Source organism: Phyllobates terribilis, unplaced genomic scaffold (assembly GCF_046119375.1).
Source record: "Phyllobates terribilis strain yellow unplaced genomic scaffold, ASM4611937v1 Scaffold_393__1_contigs__length_1774422, whole genome shotgun sequence".
Taxonomy (NCBI): Eukaryota; Metazoa; Chordata; class Amphibia; order Anura; family Dendrobatidae; genus Phyllobates; species Phyllobates terribilis.
This window is the reverse complement of record NW_027363153.1, coordinates 723,943-745,695: the sequence shown is the minus strand read 5'-3', so window position 1 is coordinate 745,695 and position 21,753 is coordinate 723,943. Positions and strand designations below refer to the sequence as shown.

The window sequence follows — 21,753 nt, the reverse complement described above, 5'->3', positions numbered from 1 at the left end:
CAAGCCGAAAAGTGCAGGCATGTAAGGGATCTAGAGGTTGACAACATGTCTTCTTAACGGGAGTCCAGGAGCTCATCTCCACAAATGGACTTTTCAGGATCCTTGGGTGGCTCCGTAGTTTGAAACCAATTCTGGTTATCGCTTCTCGGCCTTTTGGCTAAGATCAAGTGTAGTATCTGTTCTTATCAGTTTAATATCTGATACGTCCCCTATCTGGGGACCATATATTAAATGGATTTTTAGAACAGGGAGATGGAAAAAGAGCTTGCTCTGTCCACTCCACGCATTGACCTGGTATTGCAGTATCTCCAGGACCGGTGCACCCCTTCTTTAATGCAGTTTCTAAAATCAGAAAGAATTGAATTCAATGTTTTTTGTTCATTTTGCTTGTTTGTCGGATTTTGGGATGGACTCTTTGGCTTTGCTTTTCTTCTCCTCATTGGATTTTTCATGTTCAAAGTTGCAGAAGCCAGATTACAAGCTCATTTTGGTTCAACTTCAGCAACTGTGCATTGCATTGCCATGTAATGTGATGCAATGCTATCTTTCTAGCTCTCCCTTTTTACTTCCTTTTGGATAAACAGACATATTAGGCAAGCATTTTGGAGCTTTCACCTAAATAACTACAGGTGGTGAGATAAGCTGCACAATATAATTGACCTTTCAGTATATTGTTGCACACACACCATCTATTTAGCAAATGCCCTTGTTATCAACAGCAGCCTTTTAAACTCACCTGAGCTAACAGGTATGTGCGCTGGTTACTCTGCTGCGCTTAAAATTTCTTTTTTGGTTTGCTACAATGCCTTTTCTGAAACGTTGTCTCCTTCTGCTGGAACACTGACTTCTTTCATTTAATGCCTGCAGACTATAAAAGAGAACCCAACCCAAAAAGTTTGGTTGATTAGTCTGTGGCATTCTGTTAAACTGTTGCTTATGGCGGTCTCTGTGAGCTTCTCAGCGACATTCAGCCAGCCAGGTATCCTGCCTGCAGTAGATGGAATGTGGTAATGGAACGCTGGCTGCGCGTGTCATAATAGGCTCTGAGCCTTTATATACCTGTGCACAGCAGCAGCCACCTTCAGTCTGCTGCTGGACAGCCAGCAGCAGCAGCAGCAGGAGAGGTATGTAATCAGGAGCCCTCCTGCTAAGGGTAGACAGCTGCTCGTTCCACCCCACCCCCCGCCTTAATTGGTTCTCCTCCCTTCCAACGGTGTTGAGGCGGGTGGGAACAGCAGGGGGTGAAGGTGCTGTGTTTAAAGAGGTGGAGTTATGCAGATCTAAAACGCGTGGATTGCAGCAGCAGCAAGCCGAAAAGTGCAGGCATGCAAGGGATCTAGAGGTTGACAACATGTCTTCTTAACGGGAGTCCAGGAGCTCATCTCCACAAATGGACTTTTCAGGATCCTTGGGTGGCTCCGTAGTTTGAAACCAATTCTGGTTATCGCTTCTCGGCCTTTTGGCTAAGATCAAGTGTAGTATCTGTTCTTATCAGTTTAATATCTGATACGTCCCCTATCTGGGGACCATATATTAAATGGATTTTTAGAACAGGGAGATGGAAAAAGAGCTTGCTCTGTCCACTCCACGCATTGACCTGGTATTGCAGTATCTCCAGGACCGGTGCACCCCTTCTTTAATGCAGTTTCTAAAATCAGAAAGAATTGAATTCAATGTTTTTTGTTCATTTTGCTTGTTTGTCGGATTTTGGGATGGACTCTTTGGCTTTGCTTTTCTTCTCCTCATTGGATTTTTCATGTTCAAAGTTGCAGAAGCCAGATTACAAGCTCATTTTGGTTCAACTTCAGCAACTGTGCATTGCATTGCCATGTAATGTGATGCAATGCTATCTTTCTAGCTCTCCCTTTTTACTTCCTTTTGGATAAACAGACATATTAGGCAAGCATTTTGGAGCTTTCACCTAAATAACTACAGGTGGTGAGATAAGCTGCACAATATAATTGACCTTTCAGTATATTGTTGCACACACACCATCTATTTAGCAAATGCCCTTGTTATCAACAGCAGCCTTTTAAACTCACCTGAGCTAACAGGTATGTGCGCTGGTTACTCTGCTGCGCTTAAAATTTCTTTTTTGGTTTGCTACAATGCCTTTTCTGAAACGTTGTCTCCTTCTGCTGGAACACTGACTTCTTTCATTTAATGCCTGCAGACTATAAAAGAGAACCCAACCCAAAAAGTTTGGTTGATTAGTCTGTGGCATTCTGTTAAACTGTTGCTTATGGCGGTCTCTGTGAGCTTCTCAGCGACATTCAGCCAGCCAGGTATCCTGCCTGCAGTAGATGGAATGTGGCAATGGAAAGCTGGCTGCGCGTGTCATAATAGGCTCTGAGCCTTTATATACCTGTGCACAGCAGCAGCCACCTTCAGTCTGCTGCTGGACAGCCAGCAGCAGCAGCAGCAGGAGAGGTATGTAATCAGGAGCCCTCCTGCTAAGGGTAGACAGCTGCTCGTTCCACCCCACCCCCCCGCCTTAATTGGTTCTCCTCCCTTCCAACGGTGTTGAGGCGGGTGGGAACAGCAGGGGGTGAAGGTGCTGTGTTTAAAGAGGTGGAGTTATGCAGATCTAAAACGCGTGGATTGCAGCAGCAGCAAGCCGAAAAGTGCAGGCATGTAAGGGATCTAGAGGTTGACAACATGTCTTCTTAACGGGAGTCCAGGAGCTCATCTCCACAAATGGACTTTTCAGGATCCTTGGGTGGCTCCGTAGTTTGAAACCAATTCTGGTTATCGCTTCTCGGCCTTTTGGCTAAGATCAAGTGTAGTATCTGTTCTTATCAGTTTAATATCTGATACGTCCCCTATCTGGGGACCATATATTAAATGGATTTTTAGAACAGGGAGATGGAAAAAGAGCTTGCTCTGTCCACTCCACGCATTGACCTGGTATTGCAGTATCTCCAGGACCGGTGCACCCCTTCTTTAATGCAGTTTCTAAAATCAGAAAGAATTGAATTCAATGTTTTTTGTTCATTTTGCTTGTTTGTCGGATTTTGGGATGGACTCTTTGGCTTTGCTTTTCTTCTCCTCATTGGATTTTTCATGTTCAAAGTTGCAGAAGCCAGATTACAAGCTCATTTTGGTTCAACTTCAGCAACTGTGCATTGCATTGCCATGTAATGTGATGCAATGCTATCTTTCTAGCTCTCCCTTTTTACTTCCTTTTGGATAAACAGACATATTAGGCAAGCATTTTGGAGCTTTCACCTAAATAACTACAGGTGGTGAGATAAGCTGCACAATATAATTGACCTTTCAGTATATTGTTGCACACACACCATCTTTTTAGCAAATGCCCTTGTTATCAACAGCAGCCTTTTAAACTCACCTGAGCTAACAGGTATGTGCGCTGGTTACTCTGCTGCGCTTAAAATTTCTTTTTTGGTTTGCTACAATGCCTTTTCTGAAACGTTGTCTCCTTCTGCTGGAACACTGACTTCTTTCATTTAATGCCTGCAGACTATAAAAGAGAACCCAACCCAAAAAGTTTGGTTGATTAGTCTGTGGCATTCTGTTAAACTGTTGCTTATGGCGGTCTCTGTGAGCTTCTCAGCGACATTCAGCCAGCCAGGTATCCTGCCTGCAGTAGATGGAATGTGGCAATGGAACGCTGGCTGCGCGTGTCATAATAGGCTCTGAGCCTTTATATACCTGTGCACAGCAGCAGCCACCTTCAGTCTGCTGCTGGACAGCCAGCAGCAGCAGCAGCAGGAGAGGTATGTAATCAGGAGCCCTCCTGCTAAGGGTAGACAGCTGCTCGTTCCACCCCACCCCCCGCCTTAATTGGTTCTCCTCCCTTCCAACGGTGTTGAGGCGGGTGGGAACAGCAGGGGGTGAAGGTGCTGTGTTTAAAGAGGTGGAGTTATGCAGATCTAAAACGCGTGGATTGCAGCAGCAGCAAGCCGAAAAGTGCAGGCATGTAAGGGATCTAGAGGTTGACAACATGTCTTCTTAACGGGAGTCCAGGAGCTCATCTCCACAAATGGACTTTTCAGGATCCTTGGGTGGCTCCGTAGTTTGAAACCAATTCTGGTTATCGCTTCTCGGCCTTTTGGCTAAGATCAAGTGTAGTATCTGTTCTTATCAGTTTAATATCTGATACGTCCCCTATCTGGGGACCATATATTAAATGGATTTTTAGAACAGGGAGATGGAAAAAGAGCTTGCTCTGTCCACTCCACGCATTGACCTGGTATTGCAGTATCTCCAGGACCGGTGCACCCCTTCTTTAATGCAGTTTCTAAAATCAGAAAGAATTGAATTCAATGTTTTTTGTTCATTTTGCTTGTTTGTCGGATTTTGGGATGGACTCTTTGGCTTTGCTTTTCTTCTCCTCATTGGATTTTTCATGTTCAAAGTTGCAGAAGCCAGATTACAAGCTCATTTTGGTTCAACTTCAGCAACTGTGCATTGCATTGCCATGTAATGTGATGCAATGCTATCTTTCTAGCTCTCCCTTTTTACTTCCTTTTGGATAAACAGACATATTAGGCAAGCATTTTGGAGCTTTCACCTAAATAACTACAGGTGGTGAGATAAGCTGCACAATATAATTGACCTTTCAGTATATTGTTGCACACACACCATCTATTTAGCAAATGCCCTTGTTATCAACAGCAGCCTTTTAAACTCACCTGAGCTAACAGGTATGTGCGCTGGTTACTCTGCTGCGCTTAAAATTTCTTTTTTGGTTTGCTACAATGCCTTTTCTGAAACGTTGTCTCCTTCTGCTGGAACACTGACTTCTTTCATTTAATGCCTGCAGACTATAAAAGAGAACCCAACCCAAAAAGTTTGGTTGATTAGTCTGTGGCATTCTGTTAAACTGTTGCTTATGGCGGTCTCTGTGAGCTTCTCAGCGACATTCAGCCAGCCAGGTATCCTGCCTGCAGTAGATGGAATGTGGCAATGGAACGCTGGCTGCGCGTGTCATAATAGGCTCTGAGCCTTTATATACCTGTGCACAGCAGCAGCCACCTTCAGTCTGCTGCTGGACAGCCAGCAGCAGCAGCAGCAGGAGAGGTATGTAATCAGGAGCCCTCCTGCTAAGGGTAGACAGCTGCTCGTTCCACCCCACCCCCCGCCTTAATTGGTTCTCCTCCCTTCCAACGGTGTTGAGGCGGGTGGGAACAGCAGGGGGTGAAGGTGCTGTGTTTAAAGAGGTGGAGTTATGCAGATCTAAAACGCGTGGATTGCAGCAGCAGCAAGCCGAAAAGTGCAGGCATGTAAGGGATCTAGAGGTTGACAACATGTCTTCTTAACGGGAGTCCAGGAGCTCATCTCCACAAATGGACTTTTCAGGATCCTTGGGTGGCTCCGTAGTTTGAAACCAATTCTGGTTATCGCTTCTCGGCCTTTTGGCTAAGATCAAGTGCAGTGATCTAGCGGCTGCTGCCTTGGTCTTGGCTGAGAGGTGCTCGGGGTACCCGGCTCCTTGGCCTGGGGGGATCGCTCTGTTTTTCAGCAGGGCTTCACCTCCCTGCTGCTATTAGGGAGTCGGATTAGTCCCCGGGCAACGGGAGGCGATCATCTACCTGGCACTTCGGTGTTGAAGGTTTCTATTGAGAAGAGGAGAACCTGTTTGTGAAGAAGATGTCTGCAGCATCACATGAAGGAGAGGAAGATCATGTGCCTGAATTCGCTAAGGTGCAGAATTCTATTCGTTTGGTTGTTCAGGAGAACTTTCGAGATCAAAAGGATTTTAGGTATGTGATGAGTCAAGTTCTTGTGGATCTTTTTGGTTTGAAGACAGAAGAAGTGTTGGCGATAATGGACTACCCCAGGAGGGGTGTTTATGATATAGTTTTTGTTGACAAAGTTTTTTTTGAAGGATATCTAAGGAAAATGACTGCAAGCCAGGATAAAAGAATGGAGGGGATAAGTGTAATGCCACACTTCCCCGTTAGAGATAAATGGATCATTGTTAAAATGTACTCTCCATTGGTGGACGAAGAGGATGTTCTTACATTTTTGGAGTTTTTTTGTTTGTCAGTAACACCAAAAGGGAAGATTTATAATGAATTTGGTTTTTGGACTTCGAAGTGGAAATTTTTGGTCCGTTTCAAAGAAGATGAGCAGGGGACTGTGTTGCTTCCCCCAGCTAGGTTTAAGTTGGGTAATATAAATGGTGATATTTTTTTCAGTGGTATACCCACTTTTTGTCGAGTTTGTCGTTAATACGGGCATGGAAAGGAAAATTGTTCGGGTGGTGTATGTGGTTTTTGCAAAAAAGGTGATCATGAGTCAAAGGATTGTAAAGATCGGAGGAAGTGCAACTTGTGTCAGGAAGATACGCATGTTTTTAAGAATTGCCCAAAGAGGAAAAGAAATAAAGAGAAGGAGGTAGTGGTTAAAAAGGTTTTGGTAGAGAGAAAGGAGGAAAGTGTAGAAAAAGTGTTGGTGGTAAAGGGAAAAGAAAGCAAACCTGTAGGAGTGCAGAGGGAGATGGAGAAAACAAGAGTAGATTGGGGGGATAGGGTAGAGAGTGAAATGGGAGGTGTAAGTCAGGGAACTGGCCGTGGTAAGGTTAAAAAGCAAGAAAAGAGAAAGGAACAGGAAGTGGAGGTGGCAATGGAAGAAAATATAGTTGTTTTTCAACAACCTATGTTTATAAAGAATGCAGAATATTTTAACCGGTTGTACCGTAAGTTGTATGATGAGAAACGTTTGGACTATCTTATAGAGAATGTTAGGAAAGAACTAATAAGAGATAAAAATGTTTTTTGTGTGAAATATAGAATACCAGATGGTGTATCGAAACAAGTTTTTTCAGCATCAAGGGTTGAAGATTTGTCCCTTAAGGTTCTGAGTTGGGTTGGGGTTCATGCTTTTGATAATGGTTACAAGTATTTTACTTGATGTTATTACTGTTGTTAATACAGTTATAATTTAATTTTTATTTTTTTGGAATCCATTCAGGTTCTGAAACATTTCTTTCTTTGTAAGTATTGTTGTATTTTTGTAATTTTTTTTTCTGACATTAAAAGTACCAAAACCTGATGATGATTTAAGTTGGAGTCCACGTCTTGTCTCCCTTTGGGGAGAAGAGGACTGTGGAGTGGACTTTAATTTTAACCTGAATAGGTTTTAAAAAAAAAAAAAAAAAAATCTGTTCTTATCAGTTTAATATCTGATACGTCCCCTATCTGGGGACTATATATTAAATGGATTTTTAGAACAGGGAGATGGAAAAAGAGCTTGCTCTGTCCACTCCACGCATTGACCTGGTATTGCAGTATCTCCAGGACCGGTGCACCCCTTCTTTAATGCAGTTTCTAAAATCAGAAAGAATTGAATTCAATGTTTTTTGTTCATTTTGCTTGTTTGTCGGATTTTGGGATGGACTCTTTGGCTTTGCTTTTCTTCTCCTCATTGGATTTTTCATGTTCAAAGTTGCAGAAGCCAGATTACAAGCTCATTTTGGTTCAACTTCAGCAACTGTGCATTGCATTGCCATGTAATGTGATGCAATGCTATCTTTCTAGCTCTCCCTTTTTACTTCCTTTTGGATAAACAGACATATTAGGCAAGCATTTTGGAGCTTTCACCTAAATAACTACAGGTGGTGAGATAAGCTGCACAATATAATTGACCTTTCAGTATATTGTTGCACACACACCATCTATTTAGCAAATGCCCTTGTTATCAACAGCAGCCTTTTAAACTCACCTGAGCTAACAGGTATGTGCGCTGGTTACTCTGCTGCGCTTAAAATTTCTTTTTTGGTTTGCTACAATGCCTTTTCTGAAACGTTGTCTCCTTCTGCTGGAACACTGACTTCTTTCATTTAATGCCTGCAGACTATAAAAGAGAACCCAACCCAAAAAGTTTGGTTGATTAGTCTGTGGCATTCTGTTAAACTGTTGCTTATGGCGGTCTCTGTGAGCTTCTCAGCGACATTCAGCCAGCCAGGTATCCTGCCTGCAGTAGATGGAATGTGGCAATGGAACGCTGGCTGCGCGTGTCATAATAGGCTCTGAGCCTTTATATACCTGTGCACAGCAGCAGCCACCTTCAGTCTGCTGCTGGACAGCCAGCAGCAGCAGCAGCAGGAGAGGTATGTAATCAAGAGCCCTCCTGCTAAGGGTAGACAGCTGCTCGTTCCACCCCACCCCCCGCCTTAATTGGTTCTCCTCCCTTCCAACGGTGTTGAGGCGGGTGGGAACAGCAGGGGGTGAAGGTGCTGTGTTTAAAGAGGTGGAGTTATGCAGATCTAAAACGCGTGGATTGCAGCAGCAGCAAGCCGAAAAGTGCAGGCATGTAAGGGATCTAGAGGTTGACAACATGTCTTCTTAACGGGAGTCCAGGAGCTCATCTCCACAAATGGACTTTTCAGGATCCTTGGGTGGCTCCGTAGTTTGAAACCAATTCTGGTTATCGCTTCTCGGCCTTTTGGCTAAGATCAAGTGTAGTATCTGTTCTTATCAGTTTAATATCTGATACGTCCCCTATCTGGGGACCATATATTAAATGGATTTTTAGAACAGGGAGATGGAAAAAGAGCTTGCTCTGTCCACTCCACGCATTGACCTGGTATTGCAGTATCTCCAGGACCGGTGCACCCCTTCTTTAATGCAGTTTCTAAAATCAGAAAGAATTGAATTCAATGTTTTTTGTTCATTTTGCTTGTTTGTCGGATTTTGGGATGGACTCTTTGGCTTTGCTTTTCTTCTCCTCATTGGATTTTTCATGTTCAAAGTTGCAGAAGCCAGATTACAAGCTCATTTTGGTTCAACTTCAGCAACTGTGCATTGCATTGCCATGTAATGTGATGCAATGCTATCTTTCTAGCTCTCCCTTTTTACTTCCTTTTGGATAAACAGACATATTAGGCAAGCATTTTGGAGCTTTCACCTAAATAACTACAGGTGGTGAGATAAGCTGCACAATATAATTGACCTTTCAGTATATTGTTGCACACACACCATCTATTTAGCAAATGCCCTTGTTATCAACAGCAGCCTTTTAAACTCACCTGAACTAACAGGTATGTGCGCTGGTTACTCTGCTGCGCTTAAAATTTCTTTTTTGGTTTGCTACAATGCCTTTTCTGAAACGTTGTCTCCTTCTGCTGGAACACTGACTTCTTTCATTTAATGCCTGCAGACTATAAAAGAGAACCCAACCCAAAAAGTTTGGTTGATTAGTCTGTGGCATTCTGTTAAACTGTTGCTTATGGCCGTCTCTGTGAGCTTCTCAGCGACATTCAGCCAGCCAGGTATCCTGCCTGCAGTAGATGGAATGTGGCAATGGAACGCTGGCTGCGCGTGTCATAATAGGCTCTGAGCCTTTATATACCTGTGCACAGCAGCAGCCACCTTCAGTCTGCTGCTGGACAGCCAGCAGCAGCAGCAGCAGGAGAGGTATGTAATCAGGAGCCCTCCTGCTAAGGGTAGACAGCTGCTCGTTCCACCCCACCCCCCGCCTTAATTGGTTCTCCTCCCTTCCAACGGTGTTGAGGCGGGTGGGAACAGCAGGGGGTGAAGGTGCTGTGTTTAAAGAGGTGGAGTTATGCAGATCTAAAACGCGTGGATTGCAGCAGCAGCAAGCCGAAAAGTGCAGGCATGTAAGGGATCTAGAGGTTGACAACATGTCTTCTTAACGGGAGTCCAGGAGCTCATCTCCACAAATGGACTTTTCAGGATCCTTGGGTGGCTCCGTAGTTTGAAACCAATTCTGGTTATCGCTTCTCGGCCTTTTGGCTAAGATCAAGTGTAGTATCTTTTGAAAAGGCAGTTTTGTCCTTGGGCTGCCCTAGTAAATTGATGCATATTACACACTGGTTTGGTGCACTTGTTAGTACGCCAGGTGGCTCATAGAGTTATCTGATGGAAAACATGGCCCTCCAGGATTGAAGTCACTAGGCTGGGTAAGTGTGAGGGCTTTGGAGCAATGTGCCCCAGGAGTAGGCGCCCTGGTGGGAGTCCAAGCTTACTGGGACTGGGAACCCCAGAAAGACTTGGCTTCGTAGCACGCCGCACCTTTGCCAATCATACTTTCTGAGCAACCCCCCCTATTCCTGGCCTCCGGGCTAGGAAGGGGAATTTTTATAAACCCGGTCGGAGGTCCGGTCAGCTTTGGGCTGAGAAACCAACACAGGCTCCAGCTCCACTAGGGTGGCAGCCTAGATGGAAGCTGGGAGCACGAAAACGGCTCTTCTCCGGCTTCGGCTAGGGAGAGCATCGGAGATCCCTGACCCTCGCTGTGGCCTTCTGGCTCGGAGGGATGGGGATGGTTTATTGGGGACCCTCTCCTCCGGGAAGGGTCCACATGAATCCTCGCCTCGTGCGCTGTTTTGGTGTGACTTCGGTCACATTTTTCAGTGCCTTGGATGCAGCTTCAATCAAAAAAATCTGTTCTTATCAGTTTAATATCTGATACGTCCCCTATCTGGGGACCATATATTAAATGGATTTTTAGAACAGGGAGATGGAAAAAGAGCTTGCTCTGTCCACTCCACGCATTGACCTGGTATTGCAGTATCTCCAGGACCGGTGCACCCCTTCTTTAATGCAGTTTCTAAAATCAGAAAGAATTGAATTCAATGTTTTTTGTTCATTTTGCTTGTTTGTTGGATTTTGGGATGGACTCTTTGGCTTTGCTTTTCTTCTCCTCATTGGATTTTTCATGTTCAAAGTTGCAGAAGCCAGATTACAAGCTCATTTTGGTTCAACTTCAGCAACTGTGCATTGCATTGCCATGTAATGTGATGCAATGCTATCTTTCTAGCTCTCCCTTTTTACTTCCTTTTGGATAAACAGACATATTAGGCAAGCATTTTGGAGCTTTCACCTAAATAACTACAGGTGGTGAGATAAGCTGCACAATATAATTGACCTTTCAGTATATTGTTGCACACACACCATCTATTTAGCAAATGCCCTTGTTATCAACAGCAGCCTTTTAAACTCACCTGAGCTAACAGGTATGTGCGCTGGTTACTCTGCTGCGCTTAAAATTTCTTTTTTGGTTTGCTACAATGCCTTTTCTGAAACGTTGTCTCCTTCTGCTGGAACACTGACTTCTTTCATTTAATGCCTGCAGACTATAAAAGAGAACCCAACCCAAAAAGTTTGGTTGATTAGTCTGTGGCATTCTGTTAAACTGTTGCTTATGGCGGTCTCTGTGAGCTTCTCAGCGACATTCAGCCAGCCAGGTATCCTGCCTGCAGTAGATGGAATGTGGCAATGGAACGCTGGCTGCGCGTGTCATAATAGGCTCTGAGCCTTTATATACCTGTGCACAGCAGCAGCCACCTTCAGTCTGCTGCTGGACAGCCAGCAGCAGCAGCAGCAGGAGAGGTATGTAATCAGGAGCCCTCCTGCTAAGGGTAGACAGCTGCTCGTTCCACCCCACCCCCCGCCTTAATTGGTTCTCCTCCCTTCCAACGGTGTTGAGGCGGGTGGGAACAGCAGGGGGTGAAGGTGCTGTGTTTAAAGAGGTGGAGTTATGCAGATCTAAAACGCGTGGATTGCAGCAGCAGCAAGCCGAAAAGTGCAGGCATGTAAGGGATCTAGAGGTTGACAACATGTCTTCTTAACGGGAGTCCAGGAGCTCATCTCCACAAATGGACTTTTCAGGATCCTTGGGTGGCTCCGTAGTTTGAAACCAATTCTGGTTATCGCTTCTCGGCCTTTTGGCTAAGATCAAGTGTAGTATCTGTTCTTATCAGTTTAATATCTGATACGTCCCCTATCTGGGGACCATATATTAAATGGATTTTTAGAACAGGGAGATGGAAAAAGAGCTTGCTCTGTCCACTCCACGCATTGACCTGGTATTGCAGTATCTCCAGGACCGGTGCACCCCTTCTTTAATGCAGTTTCTAAAATCAGAAAGAATTGAATTCAATGTTTTTTGTTCATTTTGCTTGTTTGTCGGATTTTGGGATGGACTCTTTGGCTTTGCTTTTCTTCTCCTCATTGGATTTTTCATGTTCAAAGTTGCAGAAGCCAGATTACAAGCTCATTTTGGTTCAACTTCAGCAACTGTGCATTGCATTGCCATGTAATGTGATGCAATGCTATCTTTCTAGCTCTCCCTTTTTACTTCCTTTTGGATAAACAGACATATTAGGCAAGCATTTTGGAGCTTTCACCTAAATAACTACAGGTGGTGAGATAAGCTGCACAATATAATTGACCTTTCAGTATATTGTTGCACACACACCATCTATTTAGCAAATGCCCTTGTTATCAACAGCAGCCTTTTAAACTCACCTGAGCTAACAGGTATGTGCGCTGGTTACTCTGCTGCGCTTAAAATTTCTTTTTGGTTTGCTACAATGCCTTTTCTGAAACGTTGTCTCCTTCTGCTGGAACACTGACTTCTTTCATTTAATGCCTGCAGACTATAAAAGAGAACCCAACCCAAAAAGTTTGGTTGATTAGTCTGTGGCATTCTGTTAAACTGTTGCTTATGGCGGTCTCTGTGAGCTTCTCAGCGACATTCAGCCAGCCAGGTATCCTGCCTGCAGTAGATGGAATGTGGCAATGGAACGCTGGCTGCGCGTGTCATAATAGGCTCTGAGCCTTTATATACCTGTGCACAGCAGCAGCCACCTTCAGTCTGCTGCTGGACAGCCAGCAGCAGCAGCAGCAGGAGAGGTATGTAATCAGGAGCCCTCCTGCTAAGGGTAGACAGCTGCTCGTTCCACCCCACCCCCCGCCTTAATTGGTTCTCCTCCCTTCCAACGGTGTTGAGGCGGGTGGGAACAGCAGGGGGTGAAGGTGCTGTGTTTAAAGAGGTGGAGTTATGCAGATCTAAAACGCGTGGATTGCAGCAGCAGCAAGCCGAAAAGTGCAGGCATGTAAGGGATCTAGAGGTTGACAACATGTCTTCTTAACGGGAGTCCAGGAGCTCATCTCCACAAATGGACTTTTCAGGATCCTTGGGTGGCTCCGTAGTTTGAAACCAATTCTGGTTATCGCTTCTCGGCCTTTTGGCTAAGATCAAGTGTAGTATCTGTTCTTATCAGTTTAATATCTGATACGTCCCCTATCTGGGGACCATATATTAAATGGATTTTTAGAACAGGGAGATGGAAAAAGAGCTTGCTCTGTCCACTCCACGCATTGACCTGGTATTGCAGTATCTCCAGGACCGGTGCACCCCTTCTTTAATGCAGTTTCTAAAATCAGAAAGAATTGAATTCAATGTTTTTTGTTCATTTTGCTTGTTTGTCGGATTTTGGGATGGACTCTTTAGCTTTGCTTTTCTTCTCCTCATTGGATTTTTCATGTTCAAAGTTGCAGAAGCCAGATTACAAGCTCATTTTGGTTCAACTTCAGCAACTGTGCATTGCATTGCCATGTAATGTGATGCAATGCTATCTTTCTAGCTCTCCCTTTTTACTTCCTTTTGGATAAACAGACATATTAGGCAAGCATTTTGGAGCTTTCACCTAAATAACTACAGGTGGTGAGATAAGCTGCACAATATAATTGACCTTTCAGTATATTGTTGCACACACACCATCTATTTAGCAAATGCCCTTGTTATCAACAGCAGCCTTTTAAACTCACCTGAGCTAACAGGTATGTGCGCTGGTTACTCTGCTGCGCTTAAAATTTCTTTTTTGGTTTGCTACAATGCCTTTTCTGAAACGTTGTCTCCTTCTGCTGGAACACTGACTTCTTTCATTTAATGCCTGCAGACTATAAAAGAGAACCCAACCCAAAAAGTTTGGTTGATTAGTCTGTGGCATTCTGTTAAACTGTTGCTTATGGCGGTCTCTGTGAGCTTCTCAGCGACATTCAGCCAGCCAGGTATCCTGCCTGCAGTAGATGGAATGTGGCAATGGAACGCTGGCTGCGCATGTCATAATAGGCTCTGAGCCTTTATATACCTGTGCACAGCAGCAGCCACCTTCAGTCTGCTGCTGGACAGCCAGCAGCAGCAGCAGCAGGAGAGGTATGTAATCAGGAGCCCTCCTGCTAAGGGTAGACAGCTGCTCGTTCCACCCCACCCCCCGCCTTAATTGGTTCTCCTCCCTTCCAACGGTGTTGAGGCGGGTGGGAACAGCAGGGGGTGAAGGTGCTGTGTTTAAAGAGGTGGAGTTATGCAGATCTAAAACGCGTGGATTGCAGCAGCAGCAAGCCGAAAAGTGCAGGCATGTAAGGGATCTAGAGGTTGACAACATGTCTTCTTAACGGGAGTCCAGGAGCTCATCTCCACAAATGGACTTTTCAGGATCCTTGGGTGGCTCCGTAGTTTGAAACCAATTCTGGTTATCGCTTCTCGGCCTTTTGGCTAAGATCAAGTGTAGTATCTGTTCTTATCAGTTTAATATCTGATACGTCCCCTATCTGGGGACCATATATTAAATGGATTTTTAGAACAGGAAGATGGAAAAAGAGCTTGTTCTGTCCACTCCACGCATTGACCTGGTATTGCAGTATCTCCAGGACCGGTGCACCCCTTCTTTAATGCAGTTTCTAAAATCAGAAAGAATTGAATTCAATGTTTTTTGTTCATTTTGCTTGTTTGTCGGATTTTGGGATGGACTCTTTGGCTTTGATTTTCTTCTCCTCATTGGATTTTTCATGTTCAAAGTTGCAGAAGCCAGATTACAAGCTCATTTTGGTTCAACTTCAGCAACTGTGCATTGCATTGCCATGTAATGTGATGCAATGCTATCTTTCTAGCTCTCCCTTTTTACTTCCTTTTGGATAAACAGACATATTAGGCAAGCATTTTGGAGCTTTCACCTAAATAACTACAGGTGGTGAGATAAGCTGCACAATATAATTGACCTTTTAGTATATTGTTGCACACACACCATCTATTTAGCAAATGCCCTTGTTATCAACAGCAGCCTTTTAAACTCACCTGAGCTAACAGGTATGTGCGCTGGTTACTCTGCTGCGCTTAAAATTTCTTTTTTGGTTTGCTACAATGCCTTTTCTGAAACGTTGTCTCCTTCTGCTGGAACACTGACTTCTTTCATTTAATGCCTGCAGACTATAAAAGAGAACCCAACCCAAAAAGTTTGGTTGATTAGTCTGTGGCATTCTGTTAAACTGTTGCTTATGGCGGTCTCTGTGAGCTTCTCAGCGACATTCAGCCAGCCAGGTATCCTGCCTGCAGTAGATGGAATGTGGCAATGGAACGCTGGCTGCGCGTGTCATAATAGGCTCTGAGCCTTTATATACCTGTGCACAGCAGCAGCCACCTTCAGTCTGCTGCTGGACAGCCAGCAGCAGCAGCAGCAGGAGAGGTATGTAATCAGGAGCCCTCCTGCTAAGGGTAGACAGCTGCTCGTTCCACCCCACCCCCCGCCTTAATTGGTTCTCCTCCCTTCCAACGGTGTTGAGGCGGGTGGGAACAGCAGGGGGTGAAGGTGCTGTGTTTAAAGAGGTGGAGTTATGCAGATCTAAAACGCGTGGATTGCAGCAGCAGCAAGCCGAAAAGTGCAGGCATGTAAGGGATCTAGAGGTTGACAAAATGTCTTCTTAAAGGGAGTCCAGGAGCTCATCTCCACAAATGGACTTTTCAGGATCCTTGGGTGGCTCCGTAGTTTGAAACCAATTCTGGTTATCGCTTCTCGGCCTTTTGGCTAAGATCAAGTGTAGTGTCTGTTCTTATCAGTTTAATATCTGATACGTCCCCTATCTGGGGACCATATATTAAATGGATTTTTAGAACAGGGAGATGGAAAAAGAGCTTGCTCTGTCCACTCCACGCATTGACCTGGTATTGCAGTATCTCCAGGACCGGTGCACCCCTTCTTTAATGCAGTTTCTAAAATCAGAAAGAATTGAATTCAATGTTTTTTGTTCATTTTGCTTGTTTGTCGGATTTTGGGATGGACTCTTTGGCTTTGCTTTTCTTCTCCTCATTGGATTTTTCATGTTCAAAGTTGCAGAAGCCAGATTACAAGCTCATTTTGGTTCAACTTCAGCAACTGTGCATTGCATTGCCATGTAATGTGATGCAATGCTATCTTTCTAGCTCTCCCTTTTTACTTCCTTTTGGATAAACAGACATATTAGGCAAGCATTTTGGAGCTTTCACCTAAATAACTACAGGTGGTGAGATAAGCTGCACAATATAATTGACCTTTCAGTATATTGTTGCACACACACCATCTATTTAGCAAATGCCCTTGTTATCAACAGCAGCCTTTTAAACTCACCTGAGCTAACAGGTATGTGCGCTGGTTACTCTGCTGCGCTTAAAATTTCTTTTTTGGTTTGCTACAATGCCTTTTCTGAAACGTTGTCTCCTTCTGCTGGAACACTGACTTCTTTCATTTAATGCCTGCAGACTATAAAAGAGAACCCAACCCAAAAAGTTTGGTTGATTAGTCTGTGGCATTCTGTTAAACTGTTGCTTATGGCGGTCTCTGTGAGCTTCTCAGCGACATTCAGCCAGCCAGGTATCCTGCCTGCAGTAGATGGAATGTGGCAATGGAACGCTGGCTGCGCGTGTCATAATAGGCTCTGAGCCTTTATATACCTGTGCACAGCAGCAGCCACCTTCAGTCTGCTGCTGGACAGCCAGCAGCAGCAGCAGCAGGAGAGGTATGTAATCAGGAGCCCTCCTGCTAAGGGTAGACAGCTGCTCGTTCCACCCCACCCCCCGCCTTAATTGGTTCTCCTCCCTTCCAACGGTGTTGAGGCGGGTGGGAACAGCAGGGGGTGAAGGTGCTGTGTTTAAAGAGGTGGAGTTATGCAGATCTAAAACGCGTGGATTGCAGCAGCAGCAAGCCGAAAAGTGCAGGCATGTAAGGGATCTAGAGGTTGACAACATGTCTTCTTAACGGGAGTCCAGGAGCTCATCTCCACAAATGGACTTTTCAGGATCCTTGGGTGGCTCCGTAGTTTGAAACCAATTCTGGTTATCGCTTCTCGGCCTTTTGGCTAAGATCAAGTGTAGTATCTGTTCTTATCAGTTTAATATCTGATACGTCCCCTATCTGGGGACCATATATTAAATGGATTTTTAGAACAGGGAGATGGAAAAAGAGCTTGCTCTGTCCACTCCACGCATTGACCTGGTATTGCAGTATCTCCAGGACCGGTGCACCCCTTCTTTAATGCAGTTTCTAAAATCAGAAAGAATTGAATTCAATGTTTTTTGTTCATTTTGCTTGTTTGTCGGATTTTGGGATGGACTCTTTGGCTTTGCTTTTCTTCTCCTCATTGGATTTTTCATGTTCAAAGTTGCAGAAGCCAGATTACAAGCTCATTTTGGTTCAACTTCAGCAACTGTGCATTGCATTGCCATGTAATGTGATGCAATGCTATCTTTCTAGCTCTCCCTTTTTACTTCCTTTTGGATAAACAGACATATTAGGCAAGCATTTTGGAGCTTTCACCTAAATAACTACAGGTGGTGAGATAAGCTGCACAATATAATTGACCTTTCAGTATATTGTTGCACACACACCATCTATTTAGCAAATGCCCTTGTTATCAACAGCAGCCTTTTAAACTCACCTGAGCTAACAGGTATGTGCGCTGGTTACTCTGCTGCGCTTAAAATTTCTTTTTTGGTTTGCTACAATGCCTTTTCTGAAACGTTGTCTCCTTCTGCTGGAACACTGACTTCTTTCATTTAATGCCTGCAGACTATAAAAGAGAACCCAACCCAAAAAGTTTGGTTGATTAGTCTGTGGCATTCTGTTAAACTGTTGCTTATGGCGGTCTCTGTGAGCTTCTCAGCGACATTCAGCCAGCCAGGTATCCTGCCTGCAGTAGATGGAATGTGGCAATGGAACGCTGGCTGCGCGTGTCATAATAGGCTCTGAGCCTTTATATACCTGTGCACAGCAGCAGCCACCTTCAGTCTGCTGCTGGACAGCCAGCAGCAGCAGCAGCAGGAGAGGTATGTAATCAGGAGCCCTCCTGCTAAGGGTAGACAGCTGCTCGTTCCACCTCACCCCCCGCCTTAATTGGTTCTCCTCCCTTCCAACGGTGTTGAGGCGGGTGGGAACAGCAGGGGGTGAAGGTGCTGTGTTTAAAGAGGTGGAGTTATGCAGATCTAAAACGCGTGGATTGCAGCAGCAGCAAGCCGAAAAGTGCAGGCATGTAAGGGATCTAGAGGTTGACAACATGTCTTCTTAACGGGAGTCCAGGAGCTCATCTCCACAAATGGACTTTTCAGGATCCTTGGGTGGCTCCGTAGTTTGAAACCAATTCTGGTTATCGCTTCTCGGCCTTTTGGCTAAGATCAAGTGTAGTATCTGTTCTTATCAGTTTAATATCTGATACGTCCCCTATCTGGGGACCATATATTAAATGGATTTTTAGAACAGGGAGATGGAAAAAGAGCTTGCTCTGTCCACTCCACGCATTGACCTGGTATTGCAGTATCTCCAGGACCGGTGCACCCCTTCTTTAATGCAGTTTCTAAAATCAGAAAGAATTGAATTCAATGTTTTTTGTTCATTTTGCTTGTTTGTCGGATTTTGGGATGGACTCTTTGGCTTTGCTTTTCTTCTCCTCATTGGATTTTTCATGTTCAAAGTTGCAGAAGCCAGATTACAAGCTCATTTTGGTTCAACTTCAGCAACTGTGCATTGCATTGCCATGTAATGTGATGCAATGCTATCTTTCTAGCTCTCCCTTTTTACTTCCTTTTGGATAAACAGACATATTAGGCAAGCATTTTGGAGCTTTCACCTAAATAACTACAGGTGGTGAGATAAGCTGCACAATATAATTGACCTTTCAGTATATTGTTGCACACACACCATCTATTTAGCAAATGCCCTTGTTATCAACAGCAGCCTTTTAAACTCACCTGAGCTAACAGGTATGTGCGCTGGTTACTCTGCTGCGCTTAAAATTTCTTTTTTGGTTTGCTACAATGCCTTTTCTGAAATGTTGTCTCCTTCTGCTGGAACACTGACTTCTTTCATTTAATGCCTGCAGACTATAAAAGAGAACCCAACCCAAAAAGTTTGGTTGATTAGTCTGTGGCATTCTGTTAAACTGTTGCTTATGGCGGTCTCTGTGAGCTTCTCAGCGACATTCAGCCAGCCAGGTATCCTGCCTGCAGTAGATGGAATGTGGCAATGGAACGCTGGCTGCGCGTGTCATAATAGGCTCCGAGCCTTTATATACCTGTGCACAGCAGCAGCCACCTTCAGTCTGCTGCTGGACAGCCAGCAGCAGCAGCAGCAGGAGAGGTATGTAATCAGGAGCCCTCCTGCTAAGGGTAGACAGCTGCTCGTTCCACCCCACCCCCCGCCTTAATTGGTTCTCCTCCCTTCCAACGGTGTTGAGGCGGGTGGGAACAGCAGGGGGTGAAGGTGCTGTGTTTAAAGAGGTGGAGTTATGCAGATCTAAAACGCGTGGATTGCAGCAGCAGCAAGCCGAAAAGTGCAGGCATGTAAGGGATCTAGAGGTTGACAACATGTCTTCTTAACGGGAGTCCAGGAGCTCATCTCCACAAATGGACTTTTCAGGATCCTTGGGTGGCTCCGTAGTTTGAAACCAATTCTGGTTATCGCTTCTCGGCCTTTTGGCTAAGATCAAGTGTAGTATCTGTTCTTTTAAGAACACAAGAGCTACGATCTACACTTGACGAGAGCGATCGAACTCGGAAGGAGAAGAGCTTCGGAGCCCAGCTGACATCAGAGAACGAAGGCGGAAATCGGTGGGAGGAAGAAGCTCTAAAGAATCCAGAAGAAGACGAAGACTCGGAGAAGAATCGGGCTGTCCTGTGGAATCTTCGAGGAAGAAAATCATCGAGACAAAGACCTTTCGGGGAATTTGTCCAGAACACGACGGGAGAAGAATCTGCATAGCTCCACCCATTCCGGGAAGAGTTCCAGATCCAGCTCCAAGAAGTAACTGCAGGAGGAAAGCCATGGCAAGCGCTGCGAGGAAGGCCGAAAAGAAGAGCCTGGAGCTGGGGACAGCCAGGAGGGCCCAGCCAGGAGCCGATTCTGACCCCAAGGACTCTGCCTCCACGACTGGCCAGCAGAAGGGACCCCAGAAGCCCCGCCACGAAGCTCCAGCCCTGGAGCCATGGATGCGGCAGACGGTGGCCCTGAAGCTGAAGGAAGTGGATGGGAGGGTGCCGGACATGTCCTCGGACGTGTTCTGCCAGAAGATGCTGCTGGATCGAGGCTTCTCCAGGTCGGACACCCTCAGCATCCAGACCTTCTTGACGGGGATCTTCTTCGTCACCTTCGCCACTGTGAACACCTGCAGGAGGTTCTGGGAAATGGTAAGCGCAAAAGGACCGGATAATTCTTTCTCTGCCTTTACAGGTAGCTGCCCTATCCAGAGGGATGAAAGGAGGATCACGGTCTCCATGCGCAACCCGCACACCCCAGGCCAAGACATCTGTACCTTCCTGAGACGCTTCTGTTTGGTTGTGAAGGAACCCTCTCACATCCTGAATGGACTCGGCTTCTGGACAGGTAAGTGGTCGGTGACCGTTAGACTTCACAGGGACCTGGCGTACTCAGACGGACTTCGGCACCTGCCCCCGACATTCTCCCTGGGCAACTCCTACGGCCTCATCTATTACCCGGACATGCCGCGGAACTGCAGGAGATGCGGCAAGAACGGCCACGAGATGAAGGACTGCAAGGAGGATGCCTGCAGGATTTGTCGAGTGACGGGACACAGCTCGAAGGACTGCCCGAAGAAGACGTCCTGCAACCTGTGTGGGCTGGCGGCTCATCTGTACAAGGATTGCCCCAGGCGTGAGAGATCCTGGGCATCGGTGGTTGCGACGACCCCAGCTACGGAGGACAAGGCCCCGACGACCAGGCCTGTGAAGGTCAAGGACGCGACGACCAAGGCCCCAGCGGCCAAGGCCGAGACGACCAAGGCCAAAGCGGTCAAGGAGTCGGTGGCCAAAGCCCCAGCGACGGTCCCAGCAGCTCCGAAGCAGAAGAAAAAGTCAAAGGAGGGTAAGAGTTCTGTCACCCCTCTCTCGATCCCTCCCCCTGCCACCCCCGTCCAATCCCCCCCCACCCCGGCCACCCCTGCTGAGGATTCCACTTCCTCTTCCTCCTTCCCCTACTCCTCAGCAGGTGTCCTTTCCCCTGCCCCGGCAGCCACTCTCCCTCCCCAGACCATGGTAGCGGTGGAATTAACCTTTCCTCCACCCGCCGCTATCTATTCCGAGGAGGATTTTCCCCTTCTTGTCTCCCCAGTTCCAACCCGGGGAAAGAGGAAGGTGGAGGACAGCCCTGCTACTGAATCCTCCAAAAAGAAGATTCTGGATTTCGTAGGCGAAAAGGAGGATACCCTCCCTGAGCCAGAAGAGATGGAGCACATGGTTGAGACCCTGGTGGCCGAGCCAGAAGAGGAGGAACTGGTGGTCGCCGAGATTGAGGCCGCGCTGCTTGACCAGATGGAGGAAGAGGGCCTGCTGGTGATCCCGTCACCAGCAGTCAACACCGACGAGGGACCACCCGACCGGAGTGGTAACTAAGGTGTATTGCCTGCGCTAACTTTTTCTTTTTTCCCTACATGATGGCTAATATTAACTTATTTTCCATTAATGTCAGGAGCATCAAGGACAAGTTCAGACGTCAGACTATTTATGCCTTCCTTACTTCCCAGTTGTGTGATGTTTATATGTTGCAGGAATGTTCCCTTCCCTCCTCTAGGTCCTTCAAACATCTGGCCAGGGAGTGGTCCCACGGTCCATCCTACTGGTCCGGTGGGGGTGACTGCAAGTCTGCGGGGGTCGCAATTCTGATCAGGGGGGGCGCATTCACGCTTGAGTCCGTCCAGGAGCTCATCTGCGGCAGGGCTCTTG

At 46.0% G+C, this 21,753-nt stretch overlaps 12 non-coding genes and 3 pseudogenes across 12 annotated transcripts; all 15 read left to right on the top strand.

The window, feature by feature from the left end:
- The first annotated feature begins 137 nt into the window (after positions 1-137).
- Positions 138-328, top strand: LOC141224628 (U2 spliceosomal RNA). Its single transcript, XR_012291964.1, has one exon. It is a non-coding gene; the product is annotated as a U2 spliceosomal RNA (small nuclear RNA).
- A 1,115-nt stretch (positions 329-1,443) lies between these two features.
- LOC141224626 (U2 spliceosomal RNA) lies at positions 1,444-1,634 on the top strand. The gene has a single exon (XR_012291962.1). It is a non-coding gene; the product is annotated as a U2 spliceosomal RNA (small nuclear RNA).
- A 1,116-nt stretch (positions 1,635-2,750) lies between these two features.
- On the top strand, positions 2,751-2,941 carry LOC141224625 (U2 spliceosomal RNA). The gene has a single exon (XR_012291961.1). It is a non-coding gene; the product is annotated as a U2 spliceosomal RNA (small nuclear RNA).
- A 1,115-nt stretch (positions 2,942-4,056) lies between these two features.
- Positions 4,057-4,247, top strand: LOC141224624 (U2 spliceosomal RNA). Its single transcript, XR_012291960.1, has one exon. It is a non-coding gene; the product is annotated as a U2 spliceosomal RNA (small nuclear RNA).
- Positions 4,248-7,100: 2,853 nt separating this feature from the next.
- Positions 7,101-7,281, top strand: LOC141224415 (U2 spliceosomal RNA; annotated as a pseudogene).
- Positions 7,282-8,396: 1,115 nt separating this feature from the next.
- Positions 8,397-8,587, top strand: LOC141224623 (U2 spliceosomal RNA). The gene has a single exon (XR_012291959.1). It is a non-coding gene; the product is annotated as a U2 spliceosomal RNA (small nuclear RNA).
- A 1,115-nt stretch (positions 8,588-9,702) lies between these two features.
- Positions 9,703-9,818, top strand: LOC141224549 (U2 spliceosomal RNA; annotated as a pseudogene).
- Positions 9,819-10,342: 524 nt separating this feature from the next.
- LOC141224391 (U2 spliceosomal RNA) lies at positions 10,343-10,525 on the top strand. The gene has a single exon (XR_012291817.1). It is a non-coding gene; the product is annotated as a U2 spliceosomal RNA (small nuclear RNA).
- A 1,115-nt stretch (positions 10,526-11,640) lies between these two features.
- Positions 11,641-11,831, top strand: LOC141224622 (U2 spliceosomal RNA). The gene has a single exon (XR_012291958.1). It is a non-coding gene; the product is annotated as a U2 spliceosomal RNA (small nuclear RNA).
- Positions 11,832-12,945: 1,114 nt separating this feature from the next.
- LOC141224621 (U2 spliceosomal RNA) lies at positions 12,946-13,136 on the top strand. The gene has a single exon (XR_012291957.1). It is a non-coding gene; the product is annotated as a U2 spliceosomal RNA (small nuclear RNA).
- Positions 13,137-14,251: 1,115 nt separating this feature from the next.
- On the top strand, positions 14,252-14,442 carry LOC141224382 (U2 spliceosomal RNA). The gene has a single exon (XR_012291809.1). It is a non-coding gene; the product is annotated as a U2 spliceosomal RNA (small nuclear RNA).
- Positions 14,443-15,557: 1,115 nt separating this feature from the next.
- On the top strand, positions 15,558-15,748 carry LOC141224354 (U2 spliceosomal RNA). Its single transcript, XR_012291783.1, has one exon. It is a non-coding gene; the product is annotated as a U2 spliceosomal RNA (small nuclear RNA).
- A 1,115-nt stretch (positions 15,749-16,863) lies between these two features.
- LOC141224620 (U2 spliceosomal RNA) lies at positions 16,864-17,054 on the top strand. Its single transcript, XR_012291956.1, has one exon. It is a non-coding gene; the product is annotated as a U2 spliceosomal RNA (small nuclear RNA).
- Positions 17,055-18,169: 1,115 nt separating this feature from the next.
- LOC141224619 (U2 spliceosomal RNA) lies at positions 18,170-18,360 on the top strand. Its single transcript, XR_012291955.1, has one exon. It is a non-coding gene; the product is annotated as a U2 spliceosomal RNA (small nuclear RNA).
- A 1,115-nt stretch (positions 18,361-19,475) lies between these two features.
- LOC141224525 (U2 spliceosomal RNA) lies at positions 19,476-19,553 on the top strand (annotated as a pseudogene).
- The last annotated feature ends 2,200 nt before the right edge of the window (positions 19,554-21,753 follow it).